We start from the raw sequence: 12,881 nt of genomic DNA, 5'->3' as shown, positions 1-12,881 counted from the left end.
GTTCAGTGATGTGTGTACAATGAAGGTAAGTTTTCTATACTTCTATTTCAAGTGATATAATTTAAGTTTCATTCTCTGTGTCTTAAGTTACCTAATATAAGATTTCAGTTGACCTGGAAAGTTGTTCATAATTCTAAACTCATGTAGTATAAATTAGAGTCCAGTGTTCCAGCTTTTCAGTTTTGGATCATTAGTGTGCCTGACCCATGCATGACGTGTAAGCACACATTGTTCGTTGTCTTCATTCCCAGTGTGTTAGCTATGACTGTCCTCATCACCACAAATACTTAGAAAAAAAAACTTAGCAAACTTACAAGGAAAAGAATAATTCTATTTTAAGGATTTGAACAACAAAATGTACATATCAAGATGCTGACTTCACAATGCCGTTTTTCAAGCTTTTATGTGTGCTGCTGGATAGGATAGCACAGTTGAAGCCTGGGCTTTGGGAGTTAAGAGGAATAGTTGGTTCCTAAGTGCCACGTTACTTTATGTTTATCATAAAGGGTCCATTAAATAAGATTTCCTCACTAAATTACAGCTACATATTATTGTTATGTGAGTTTAGTTGTTTTCCCAGTGAGTCCCTTTAAAGAAGGATTTAATGACAAGTGGCTCTGTCAGTGCGGTTGGGATGTACTGCACTGTTTTGTATTCCGTGGGTGGGAACTGAGAGGTACACAGGATTTGACATTAATGCCAAAACGACCATGGAAAGATCATTCAGTCTGTTATATTTATGAATCATAAAATTTCTCTGTAATCAATCTTCGGTGCGAGTTCTATTGCTACAAGATAATTGAGTTAGTGTATTGTGTGTCTGTTTTCTTTTGCAGAAATGAGCCTAGTTAATAAGTCTACCTTCTTTGCCTGCATAGACAATTAATGTTTGTCTTTCCGGTAGCCAATGTTAAATGATCTATGGTTTATATGAATGTAACTTTGTAAAGACATTATAGATACTTAGTTACAAAATACAAACTCTGTGACTTGTCTATGATCTTGACACCTAAAATGTTTAGTATTTAGTAGAGGATATACCCAGCACCGTGCATTTCCATTAGGTAAACTAATAGACACTTCAGATTTCACCAGTTTTCCTCTAATGTCTTTATACCTGGATCCATTTTAAGATTACTTGCATTTACTCATCTTGCTTGTTTAACTAAACAGTCTCTTATCTTTCCTTTTTTTTTTTTTTCTAAAATAGTGGTTTAAAATATTTTATATAACTTTCCTTAATTCAGGGTTATTTGGTATTGCACCAGGACTGGAGTTGTCTACGGAAGTATGTTAATCGGTCTTGCTTTTTCAACATATATACAATTTCAACCTGTCATCATTGATGATGTGAACATCAACACTCAGTTAACATATCTACCATGCCTCTCTGTTTTTAAAGTTATTATTCTTTTCATTTCACATCCCGTTCTCTGGAACCAAGTCACTAAGTCCAAACAGTGCCCAAGAGTAGAGTTTAACTTTTACTTTCTAGAAAGGGCTGTTTGCATATGTTACGTAGAATTCTAATGTAAAGAATCCTTCTCATTTATTCACCGTATGTCCATGTAAGTTATTAGTTCTTTTTGTTGTAGCTCAAAAATGGTATTTTGTTGCATAAACAGTTCTAGATTTTGATAAAATGAGCCAGTTTAAGATGTTCAAGGCTGGAGTTCTCAATGGTAGTATACATATTTAACCCTGGGTTCAGGCCCTCCCGTTCCCTATAGTAGTGTGGAGGGAGACGTCCGTAATGAAACCAAGCCATATACTATGATCCAGACAGGCAGGCTATTTCACTGGCCTTTACCTTTTTTACAGAAAGGGACAAATGCTGATCAAGAGGTGATTGGGCCAATCCTTTTGTTCAAGCTTTGATTGGGAATAAGGGGTGGGGACTAATACTCAGTAAAGGTTCATTATCCATAGGCAGCTTGAAAGGATGTTTTTCTTCCTCTTTAAGTGTTCTGGTCTTTCAGTTTGCAGGTTAAAACATGGCTGATTTAACCTAGGAACTGCTGTATTACCCTTACAGCTGGATCATTTCGTTAATAAATGTCTTAGTCATGGTTTGGCTGCATCTTGTGATAGGTTTAAGGGACTTTAGGAACTTGAGCTGCTGAGAAAATACTAAGGTTAGGTAAAAGCTTGCCGACTCCAATTGGCCAAGTCAACCCTGAGTGTGTGGTCAACAGAGCCAAGTAGATCTGACCCAGGTAAGCCTGCAGAGGCCGGACACCATGTGAAGACGGATGGGGCCGATGGGGCTTTTTGTCTCATTTCAGTAATCCATCAGCATCTTCAGGTTTGAGTAAACTCAGGGTTTGTAGCACAAGTGGCCTTTACATTTTTTTACAAAGTAACCTGGGTAACTGTTATCATAACTCAAATGTCAGGTATGATCTACAACAGATATTCGGAAGCCAATGTCTTACTAAGCTGTATAACCTCCAAAACTGAAGAATTTAAGTCAAGGGCAGTGATTTGCTCTAGCAAACCTGACTTGAGTCCATTATGAGGGTGTATTGGGGCCATTTTCTGGGATGAAATTTTTCCTTTACTACAGTCTCCATTTATCTTTGTTTACCCTATAATTTTGAGAGATTTGGCATCTTCCTGAAGTCATTTTCATAACCACTGTAAATGTACCTGGTTTTACTGGTTTACTCTGGTATTTCATACAAAACGGAAGGGTCCAAGGATGCGGACAGAAGGGCACCATGTTTTAATGAAGAACAGATTAAGGGACCAGAGTTTATTTGCTTTTTGTGATCACTCTTTAAAACTGCTTTTGTGACCACTACCAAGCCCTTTAAGGTCATACTGTATTTTGTCTGTGTCAGCTCTGGAATCAGTCATTGCCCCAGAGCATCATGTACCTCTCACAGGAGAGTGTTGTGTACAGCCTAGGGTCTATATGCTGATGTGACTGGTGCCAGTGGGACATCATTGCTTCTTGACCTCAGCCAGCCAGTCTAGGAAAGCTAGGAGTGTGTCATAACATACCTGTACCTCAGAAATGCCTTTTAGGTTTGCTTTGATTTGGCTCAGTTTGATTTGTACAGTTTAATACAATTTAGTACAAATTAGTATAATTTAAATAGAGTCTGATAATATAATGTAGGTTGACCTGAAATTCTTATCCCTCCTGCCCAGCCCCACTGCCAGTATTGCAAGCAGGGCACAGTGTCCAACTCTGCCTATGTATCTATGAGCCTGACTTTAACTTATACTAGTATATCTAATTCCGAGCTCCTTCAGGTTCATTCTGATTCCATTATGAGGGTGTATTGGGGCCATTTTCTGGGATGAAATTTTTCCTCTACTACAGTCTCCATTTATCTTTGTTTACCCTATAATTTTGAGGGATTTGGCATCTTCACTGTCTTCCCAAAGAAAAGCTAAACCCATACTATTTACAGGGAAGTTAAAGTTGTGTGCATGTGTGCTTGTACATGTGCCTCCATGTACACATGGAGGTCAGAATACCTTGGTAGGAATCAGTTCTCTCATTCCTTCAGGTGGGTTTCAAGGATCAAGCTTGGCTGCAAGACAGTTGAAGTGGAATACTGTTGTTTCTTACAAATTGTTCTCTTCTTTTTCTGGTCTCATGTTTCCCAGACTGTCCTCTACTTTGTATGAATAGTACAAACCTAGTCTTCATTAGCTGAGTTTTCTTTATTTTCCAGACTTCATCTTTATGCTTAAATCTGTGCTTTGTGTTTTATTTTGCAACTTGAATTTTGTCTTATAAAACCTGTAGTCCAGCAATTAAGAGATGAGGACAGGAAGATCAGAGTTCTAGCTCATCCTCCATTATACAGCAAGTTCAAGGCCAGCCTGAACTACAGGGAACCTTGTTTCAAAATAACAAAAATCATGCAACTATCCTTTGAATATGTGTGTAAGTTTGCAAATGATTTTTTTAAAAATGAACTCATTAAAACTGGTGCATTTTGTGTATTTCTAAACTGTGTTTACTATAGTGGTTGAAAACTACTCAGATCTATTTGTTCTTTGCAGTTAGGGATTTCAAAGAATTTATTAAGATATAGAATTTACAAATAAAAAGGAGGAAGATATCAAAAACAAATCTTTAAGACTTTAAAGCTTTGTTAATCTTTTAAAGTGTCTAGAAGTAATTAAAACTTTTTTTTGACAGCCTGGGCTATAAAGAGAAACTCAGTCTCGAAAAACAAACAAACAAACAAACAAAAACAAAACAAAAAACTTTTTTTAATCCTTGAAATTAGCCCAGGAAGAAACAGCTCTTTAGTCTCTGCCTATGAAAGAGATTTTAGCTTCAAGAAAAATGTTTTTCCTTTTGTAAAAATTAATTTGAAACTATTATTCTGTAATCTCTATATAGTCTGTTCTCAGTATTGTCACAGATTATGTTACTCCTCTTGTTGCTGTGGCCAAATACACAACAAGAAGCAGTGTGAAGAAAGGCTGTATTTTGGCTCTTGGTTTGAGGGTACAGTCTGTTGTGGGCAGTGTATAGAGACAGGCTGCTTGCTCCCATTGGGTAGACCAGGAAGCCAAGAGCAGGGACTTTGGCATTCATCTAGTTTTTCCTTTTCCTCCAATGAATTGATCATTCTGAACAGATACATGCAGAGGTGTACAGGGTAGCCCGAGGCCACCATACTCCGAGGTGGCGTGAGTGGCTTTGTTAAGCCAGTGCATTGGGGAAGGTATTAAGGACTGTTGACAGCAGCCCTGTGCATTATTTTTGCTTTGTTTTTAATCTAACCTGACATTCTTTCAATAATTGCATCTTATGGTTTCAGACATTTTTGTTTATAATTACTGCCACTGTTGTCTTACCTGCCTTTACTTGGCGTTCGTTTCCTCTTCCCTACCTTTAAGGAGATTGTTTTCTGTGGATGTTTTCCTGCCTCCACTTGCTTAGAGCTTACACATTCTGCTTTTTAGGTTTATCTGGCTACCTTTATATTTTTAACATGAGTACTGGGTGGAATCATGCTTGGGACCCCAAAGATTTGCCCACCCAGAACTTGAGAGCATTAATGTGTTTGGAGCAAGGCTCTTTGCAGTAAAATTAAGGTAAAGATCCCAAGATGGGGTCATTTGGATTAGGGTGATCCTAAATGCAGCAACATGTTCTTAAAGAAGAGACAGGAGAGAAGGACACATGAAGGCAGTGACAGCTTCCAGCCAAGGAACTCTGGGGTCTGGTGGCAGCTGCCAGAAGCTAGAAGAGGGGGAGTGGTTTCCTCAAAGCCTCTGGGAGGGAGCAACTGTGGCTACAACTGAGTTTTTCTATTTTTGATCTTCATGACTGAGATAGTTTCCAGAGTTTTAGGCTCTGAGAATGCTAAGGATCCTTGGGGAACATGAAGTAAGTCATGGGTTTGTTGTTGTGAGTGCATGATTCAGTAAATGTCTCGGATCTCAAGTTTTCATTTAAAAAATAAATAAAACTCAGTGTTTGAAAATCTGAGACCAACAAAACATGGGCTTCACTGGTGTTGAGAAATGTATTAAGTTTACTACCATACAGATTCTGGTGTGTGTGTGTGTGTGTGTGTGTGTGTGTATTCTGTATACAAATAGGAGTAGCACCTTCTGAAGCCACTATTTTTTCTTTTTTTTCTTTTTTTTTCCCGAGACAAGATTTCTCTGTGTAGCCCTGGCTGTCCTGGAACTCACTCTGTAGACCAGGCTGGCCTCGAACTCTCGAACTCAGAAATCTGCCTGCCTCTGCCTCCCAAGTGCTGGGATTAAAGGCGTGTGCCACCACCGCCCAGCCCTGAAGCCACTATTTCACATAGATCTAATGGTAAAGTGTACTATTGGATAGAGCCAACAGGATCATAGACTGCATGTCCTGGGATCCTCATGTTGAGGTTATACATTCATAATGGCAAGATACTTTTAGTCATAGAAAGTGAAATCCATTGAATGACAGACGTCTAGAAAATTTAGATCCATCAGATGGGAACACACTTTAAATAGTTATGACTATATCTGTTTTGCTTGCTGGTTGCCTAGTAACTCACAGGGGCAGGGAATGATGGAGTTGCAGTCATGGAGAAGGTATGGTCAGTTACTCTGATTATCAAATAGCTGAAAAATAGTTTGGCCCTGGTTGGTTTAAGAAACTCACCTGTTCAAAAATATCTCACAGTTCATAGGCTCATTCACTGAATGCTTTCAACCTGTCTTTGAAAATATACAATAGAGCATGAGAGGGTTAAATGTTAATTTTGGATATATTCAAGTTCTCTTAGAGAACTACTCTAAAGGATGTCTTTTCTAGAAGCTCAGACGTCTGTGTAACTTTAACTGTTTAATTAGAACCAACCAACAAACTGTCAAAGAAGGTGACAAGCTGAAAGCACCACCAAAATTTTAAGGTCAGGAGTGGATAAAGTATCAGAAAACAAATATGACACCATTGCTTCCTTGTCTCCTAGAGTATGACCGTGAAGTCTGAGTTCCATGTTGATGAGACTTATTAAGAGTTTTATGAGGTATAAATAACATAGCTAAACTGAGTAACTGCGCACATCGTGAGTGTAATGGCTGGTGGAAAAATAGAGCATTAAAATATTTTAGATGCTAGAACTCTTTGGCTCTTAACTTTCAAATGGGTCTTACATTTACAATGAGCTCATTTTATACTTGGAAAAACATAAAATTCTTTCATTTAGAATCTCAAACTGAAAAATGCAGCTGGTATTTGAAACAAGTAATTGATATGCTTTCTTTGAAAGATGAACTAGGGAGGTGGTAGGAGGAAATAGCTTAGAATTAGAAAAGCATCATTCTTAATTTTTGAATCATGACAGTGAAGGCCACGAGATGACATCAAGATTCTCCAGTATCTGTTAAAAATTACTCTCAAGAACCTGGAGTAAGAAATGAGTTAACGTTTTAAAGGCTGTCATTGAAGGTTCTTAATTGTGTTCTCTTTTATAAGTAGAGAACTGATTTCAAATTCTGCATCTAAGGGAAAATTGGCCACATATTCAGTGTTATGAGCAGATTCTTAATGCCCAAAGGGAATTATGTTCTGTCTTCTATTGCTTGTGGAAAGGGTGTTGCTAAGAAACAGGATTTCTGATCCATTCTGAGGAAAGCAGCTTGTCATCTATCAGAGCTCAGACAGTGAAATGCAGCAGAGGCAATGTGTTTCCAAAAACTAAGGCTGTTAGTGGCCAGGGCAGCTCTTGTCAGTCAGGCATAACTTACCGATTGTGAGCCTGTGCACTGGTTCTAGAAACACATACAGCATGCAAACCATGCAAACTTTAGTGTTTGGGATCTCCAAGGAAAAGAGCTATAGAGTTTGAAGGCTGGAAGGAAATGCACAAGCTGTGTTTCCGTATGAGCAATAAATAGACTAAGCTGTATACCAGCCATATCTTGAGGACTGTCCACCATAACCTGTGTGTGATATCCCCTTTCAGATTCAGCAAATGAGATCATCAAAATTTAACCACAGTTACAAAGCTAGAAGTACCTGTCCTCATAACGTCAAGCCTGTATTTCCTGAGCCCAGATGTGGAGTTCGGAACACTTCATTTACAAGGCATCCAGATCCATTGTCAGAGGCCAGAGGGGCCAAGTCAGACCACTGCGGAGAGATGAGGCAGATTCTGAAACATCCAGACACAGGCCTAGAGTTTCTTATTTCTAAAGAACAGGAGTTCTTTCATTTTTTTGTTTTTGTTTTGTTTTTACACTTAAAGGCACTATATCATCCATTGAATAGGCAGAATTGCCAAAGATCTAGAAGGAACTGGAAGCTTGCAGTCTGGTGGGGGCTGCCTACAGAGAGCTGGGATCTCCAGATCTCCCGCTTCACTGCTCTTCTACCCCCCTTGCTTTCTGCCTTTCATGCTCACCTTTTCAAGACTTATATCTGCTTTCTCCATTATGATAAGTTTGAGTTTGGGGCTGGAGAAATGGCTCAGAGGTGAACACTGGCTGTTCTTCCAGAGGACCTGGGTTCAATTTCCAGCACCCACATGGCAACTCATAACTGTAACTACCCAGCTCCCTCACACATGTAGGCAAAACACCAATGAACAAAAAATAAGTCATGATAGCTGGCTTTATAAATAGCTTGTGGGAATCAACACTGTATTTAGACATAGTAAGATTCATTCTTTTAACAGGAATTAATTGAGGGTATTATGTGATAGATAGGCAGCATTATAAGAAATAGTCGACAGCAAGTTAGGACAAATCCTCGTTCTGATGGAGCTTGTTCTCCTATGGAAAAGAGACGTAAGCTCCTCTCAGCTGAGTGACCTGTGGCTGTTTCCTTGTGCAGTGGAGAGGGATGCAGAGTGAGTAGGAATGGGTGATGAGTCACTGATGGCTCTCTAGCGGCCTGCCACTTAAACAGACCTGAAGGAGGTGGGAAGAAGCAGATTGTACAGGCTTGTGTCGGCTCCGAGTGGGTAGCAGGTGCGGTAGAAGGACCTTAAGGTAGGTTCCACTCTGTTGGCTCCGGAATCAGAAGCACACAGCTTAAGAGGGGGAAAAGCTCTTGATGGCCATTTGAAAGAGAGTGGATTTTATTGTGGGCCACGAGGAGACCTGAGCTGAAAGTGGCATGCTCTGTGTTATTGGAAGACAAGTCCGACTACAGGCCAGAGGGTGCATTGTTGTGAATGAAAGATGGGGGACCTCAGGAGAGGCTCTGGTGTTCCATAAGGAAGAGGAAGGAGACCGAGGCTGAAGGATGCTGCCAAGACTGAAGGGAAGTACAAGGGTATAGGCTGATGCTTAGCAGGACCTCCTAAAGGATTGAGTGCGAAAAGGGAAGAGAGATGAAACCAGGGATGCCAGACAGATGTCTCTCTTCTTTTAAAGATTTATTTGTTTATGTGCATTGGTAAGCCCAAGAGTTAAAAATGTTTCATTAAAGTTATTTTAATTTTGCCTTTAAAAAAGCAAAATTATAAATCATAAGATTTTTAAAAGAATCCGGGCAGTGGTGGCGGATGCCTTTAATCCTAGCACTTGGGAGACAGAGGCAGGCGGATTTCTTTCGAGGCCAGCCTGGTCTACAGAGTGAGTTCCAGGACAGCCAGGGCTATATAGAGAAACCCTGTCTCGAAAAAAAGAGATTTTTTTAAAAGAAGCTTAAATAAGTGATTGTTGGTTCACATGGAACACAGAAGTCAACCTCAAAATAAAAGGTGCGCCTGCAGAGAGTCTGTCCTGGGTGAAACAGTGAGGCACCCGTGAGTGGACTCCTGACATGACAGCAGTGCTCCTGGGGAAGATGATAGTAATCTCAGACTGATAGCTAGAACAGAGGCTGAGTGTAAACCATAAAGTAGGGGCTGATGAAGAGCAAGGCTGTAAACTAACTATGTGGCATGTGCACTGAGAAACTGCTGTAAAGGGGACAGACCTCATCAGGGTGGGTGTTCTACAGTCAGCAGTCTGTCCCCAGCCCTACACCGAGCTACTATGTTAACATAATTAATTTTATATTAATCACATAGTTATGTACTGTCAGTGTTAGGAAGTTAATTTATAAGATATCTAATTCTCGTTATGACTTCAGGGTGATCGTGTCAAGCATCTGTGTATTTGGAAATAGGTTGCACATCATCAGTTCTTATGACGGAGAGACTGTTGCTCATTTAAAGCAATGATGTTCTCATGCTCCAAGCTGTCTTTATACATTGTTTTAAAGCCACAGCTCGGTCCTTTATCCAGTTTCTTACAGGTCTTCGTTCCTTTTCTTACAGGTGCACTGTCCTTTCAGGCTTCGCATTCGCTCATTATTTGTTGTCATTCTGTTCTGTTAGTCTCCACGAAGAGAACTACAATATCCTAGCTCAGACTTACAAGGCACATCGTGAGGACTAGGACATGCAGACATGCTTGTTGGCAGAGTGTGAGTTATGCTTGTCCTAGCATCCAACTTGTGGGGAATGAGGAGCGCTTATTCTGAAAGATGAGGGAAGGAAAGGAGCTCCTCTCTTATCTATTTTTAAAATATGCCATTCTGAAAGGCAAGCCTGTTCCTTCCATGATGCTGTCTTGATTGAAATGAAGGTTTTACATACGATTTAAAGATGATAATCACAAGAAGTAGACCGAAAATAATGCCACCAAAGTGAAGGACTACTTAATTTGTAAGTGAATGGAAGATGGAGGTGTAGGAAGACAATTCACTTGTGCAGCCTAGTTCATGCAGAAGGGGTGTTGTGGAGTCAATGTGGATTTAACACACCATAAGCAAGGTACTAAAGTGTGAGAAGCGTTCTATATAAAAAGTAAGGTGTTAGATGTGATTGCTGAGATATCTTTGAGTTGTGATTGGAAGACAACCTTTGAAAAGTATACTAGTCAACCCCTTGCAACTCAGCCACTTGTTTCAGACTTTTAAAAAACTGATAGAGGGGACCATAGTACGCTGACCAGTCTCTTTACCGAGGATTTCCACTGTTGGCCTCCTCTGCACTCCTTATTTTGAAGGACTATCTGATCACAGAAGATAGTGATCTAGCCCATATTTCCCCTTGATGTGGCAGGTTCCAAAACAGGTGTACTCTCTCTCCATCCATTGTGCCCTTATGCATTATGTATGGCTGCTTCAGGCCTAGACCCCATAGCTACTCCAGGAGACTTGGGTCTCTGACCTGAGCTCTCTGGGCTCACCAGGAATGAAGCAGCATCTCTGTAGGTGGACCCAAGGTCCAGACCCAGAAAATTAGTGATAGAATTCCACTGGGAGGCAGTTTGTTTCAAGCCAGCCATAAGCATCATGAAGAAATCAAATCCACATCAGAAGATGGGAGAGAAGGTATTAAAGGAACAGACAGTATAGTTAGGAGACACTCTGAGGAGGTGACATTGAAGCTGAGGCATAGCCTTGGTTGGATTTAAGGCCAACTCCATGAGATAGAGCCCATACCTGACATTGCTGAAGTGTCCAAGAACTTGAGACTAGATAGGCCCTAGAGGAAAATCTTACTATTATTATTCAGCTATAGGATATAGCAATAAAATGACCCTTAATGGCATATTGCTATACCCACAGATGAGTACATAACTCAACATTCATCAGAGAAGCCACTTCTTGTAGTCGATGGTAATTAACACAGAGACAACTGGACAATGTGCTGAGCATATTGGAGCACTCAGCCCTCAATGGGATGACTATCATAGTCCTCCCCTCAGGGCTCAGGGATCTATGCAAAAGAGGAGGCAGAAAGATTCTAAGAGGATGTGGAGAAAGGGGAACACTCCTCCATTGTTGGTGGGACTGCAAGATGGTGCAATTCACTCTGGCGGTTCCTCAGAAAATTGGACATGGCATTACCTGAGGACCCAGCTATACCACTCCTGGGCATATACCCAGAAGATGCTTGAACATATAACAAGGACATATGCTCCACTATGTTCATAGCAGCCTTATTTATAATAGCCAGAAGCTGGGAAAAACTCAGATATCCTTCAACTGAGGAATGGATACAGAAAATGTGGTACATTTACACAATGGAGTATTACTCAGCTATTGAAAACAATGAATTCGAGAAATTCTTAGGTAAATGGATGGAACTAGAAATTATCATCCTGAGTGAGGTAAGCCAATCACAAAAGATCACATATGGTATTCACTCACTTATTATTGGATTTTAGCCCAGAAGCTTGAAATACTCAAGATTCAACTCACAAACCACATAAAGCCCATAAAGAATGAAGACCAAGTGGGAGTGCTTTGGTCCTTCTTAGAAGGAGTAACAAAATACTCAAGGGAGCAAATATGGAGACAAAGTGTAGGACAGAAACTGAAGGAGGGGCCGTCTGAAGACCTTTCCACCTGAGTATCCATCCCATGTGCAGTCACCAAAGGTAGATGCTGATGTGGAAGTCAGGAAGTGCATGCTGATAAGGGCCTGATATGGATGTCTCCTTAGAGGTCTTCAAGAGTCTGACATATTCAGAGGCAGATGCTCACAACTAGCCATTGAACTGATCATGGGGTTCCCAATGGAGGAGTTAGAGTGAAGACTGAAGGAATTGAAAGGATTTGTGGCCCCATGAGGAGAGCAACAATACCAACCAACCAGAGCTCCCAGGGTCTAAATCACCATCCTGGGAGCACTTAGGGAGGGACCCATGGCTCCAGCTGTATATGCAAGGGAGGATGGTCCTGTCAGGCATAGGTGGGAGAGGAGATCCTTGGTCCCATGAAGGCTGGACGCTGTGTGTGGGGGAATTTGAGGGTGGGAGGTGGGAGTGGGAGGGTAGGTGGGGGCACATCCTCATAGAAGCGGGAGGAGAGGGGATGGGATAAGGGGTTCCTGGGCAGGGGGTTGGGGGGAATGGGGTAAGGGGATAACATCTAAATGTAAATAAAATATCCAATAAAAAAAGAATTAAAAAAACAAGCTATATATAAATTCATCGGTAAGAAGCCGTTGGTATTGCTCAGTGGGTAAAGGAGTTTGCCACCCAAGATCCACATAGCAGAACCTGAAAGCTGTCCTCTGGTCCCAATACCAATGCCCATACTCACACACAACTTATATGGATAGATAGATTTATTAATTAAATCTACAATAAAAATGCAATAAATCAAATTAAGAGAGAGAGAGAGAGAGAGAGAGAGAAAGATTGATTCTAAGAGCCGGAGGTGATGGGTGGATGGCCTCAGTCTTCACAACAAAAGAAGACTGATGCACATATGAACACAGAGACTGTGACAACATACACAAGACCTTCGTAAGCTCAAACCAGACAGAATGGCAGCATGGGGGAAGGGAGGTGGACCTAGAGAGGAGCCATTGGCATTCGGTTAATGTGAGGAAGGGAGAGGTCAGATTTCTCTAATGGAGCCACAGTCCAGGGGACCATACCCACAGGAGCTTAGCCAA

The sequence above is a fragment of the Grammomys surdaster genome, unplaced genomic scaffold (assembly GCF_004785775.1).
Source record: "Grammomys surdaster isolate TR1022 unplaced genomic scaffold, NIH_TR_1.0 278, whole genome shotgun sequence".
Classification (NCBI taxonomy): Eukaryota; Metazoa; Chordata; class Mammalia; order Rodentia; family Muridae; genus Grammomys; species Grammomys surdaster.
The sequence above is the reverse complement of the archived record's forward strand: the minus strand, read 5'-3'. Positions refer to the sequence as shown.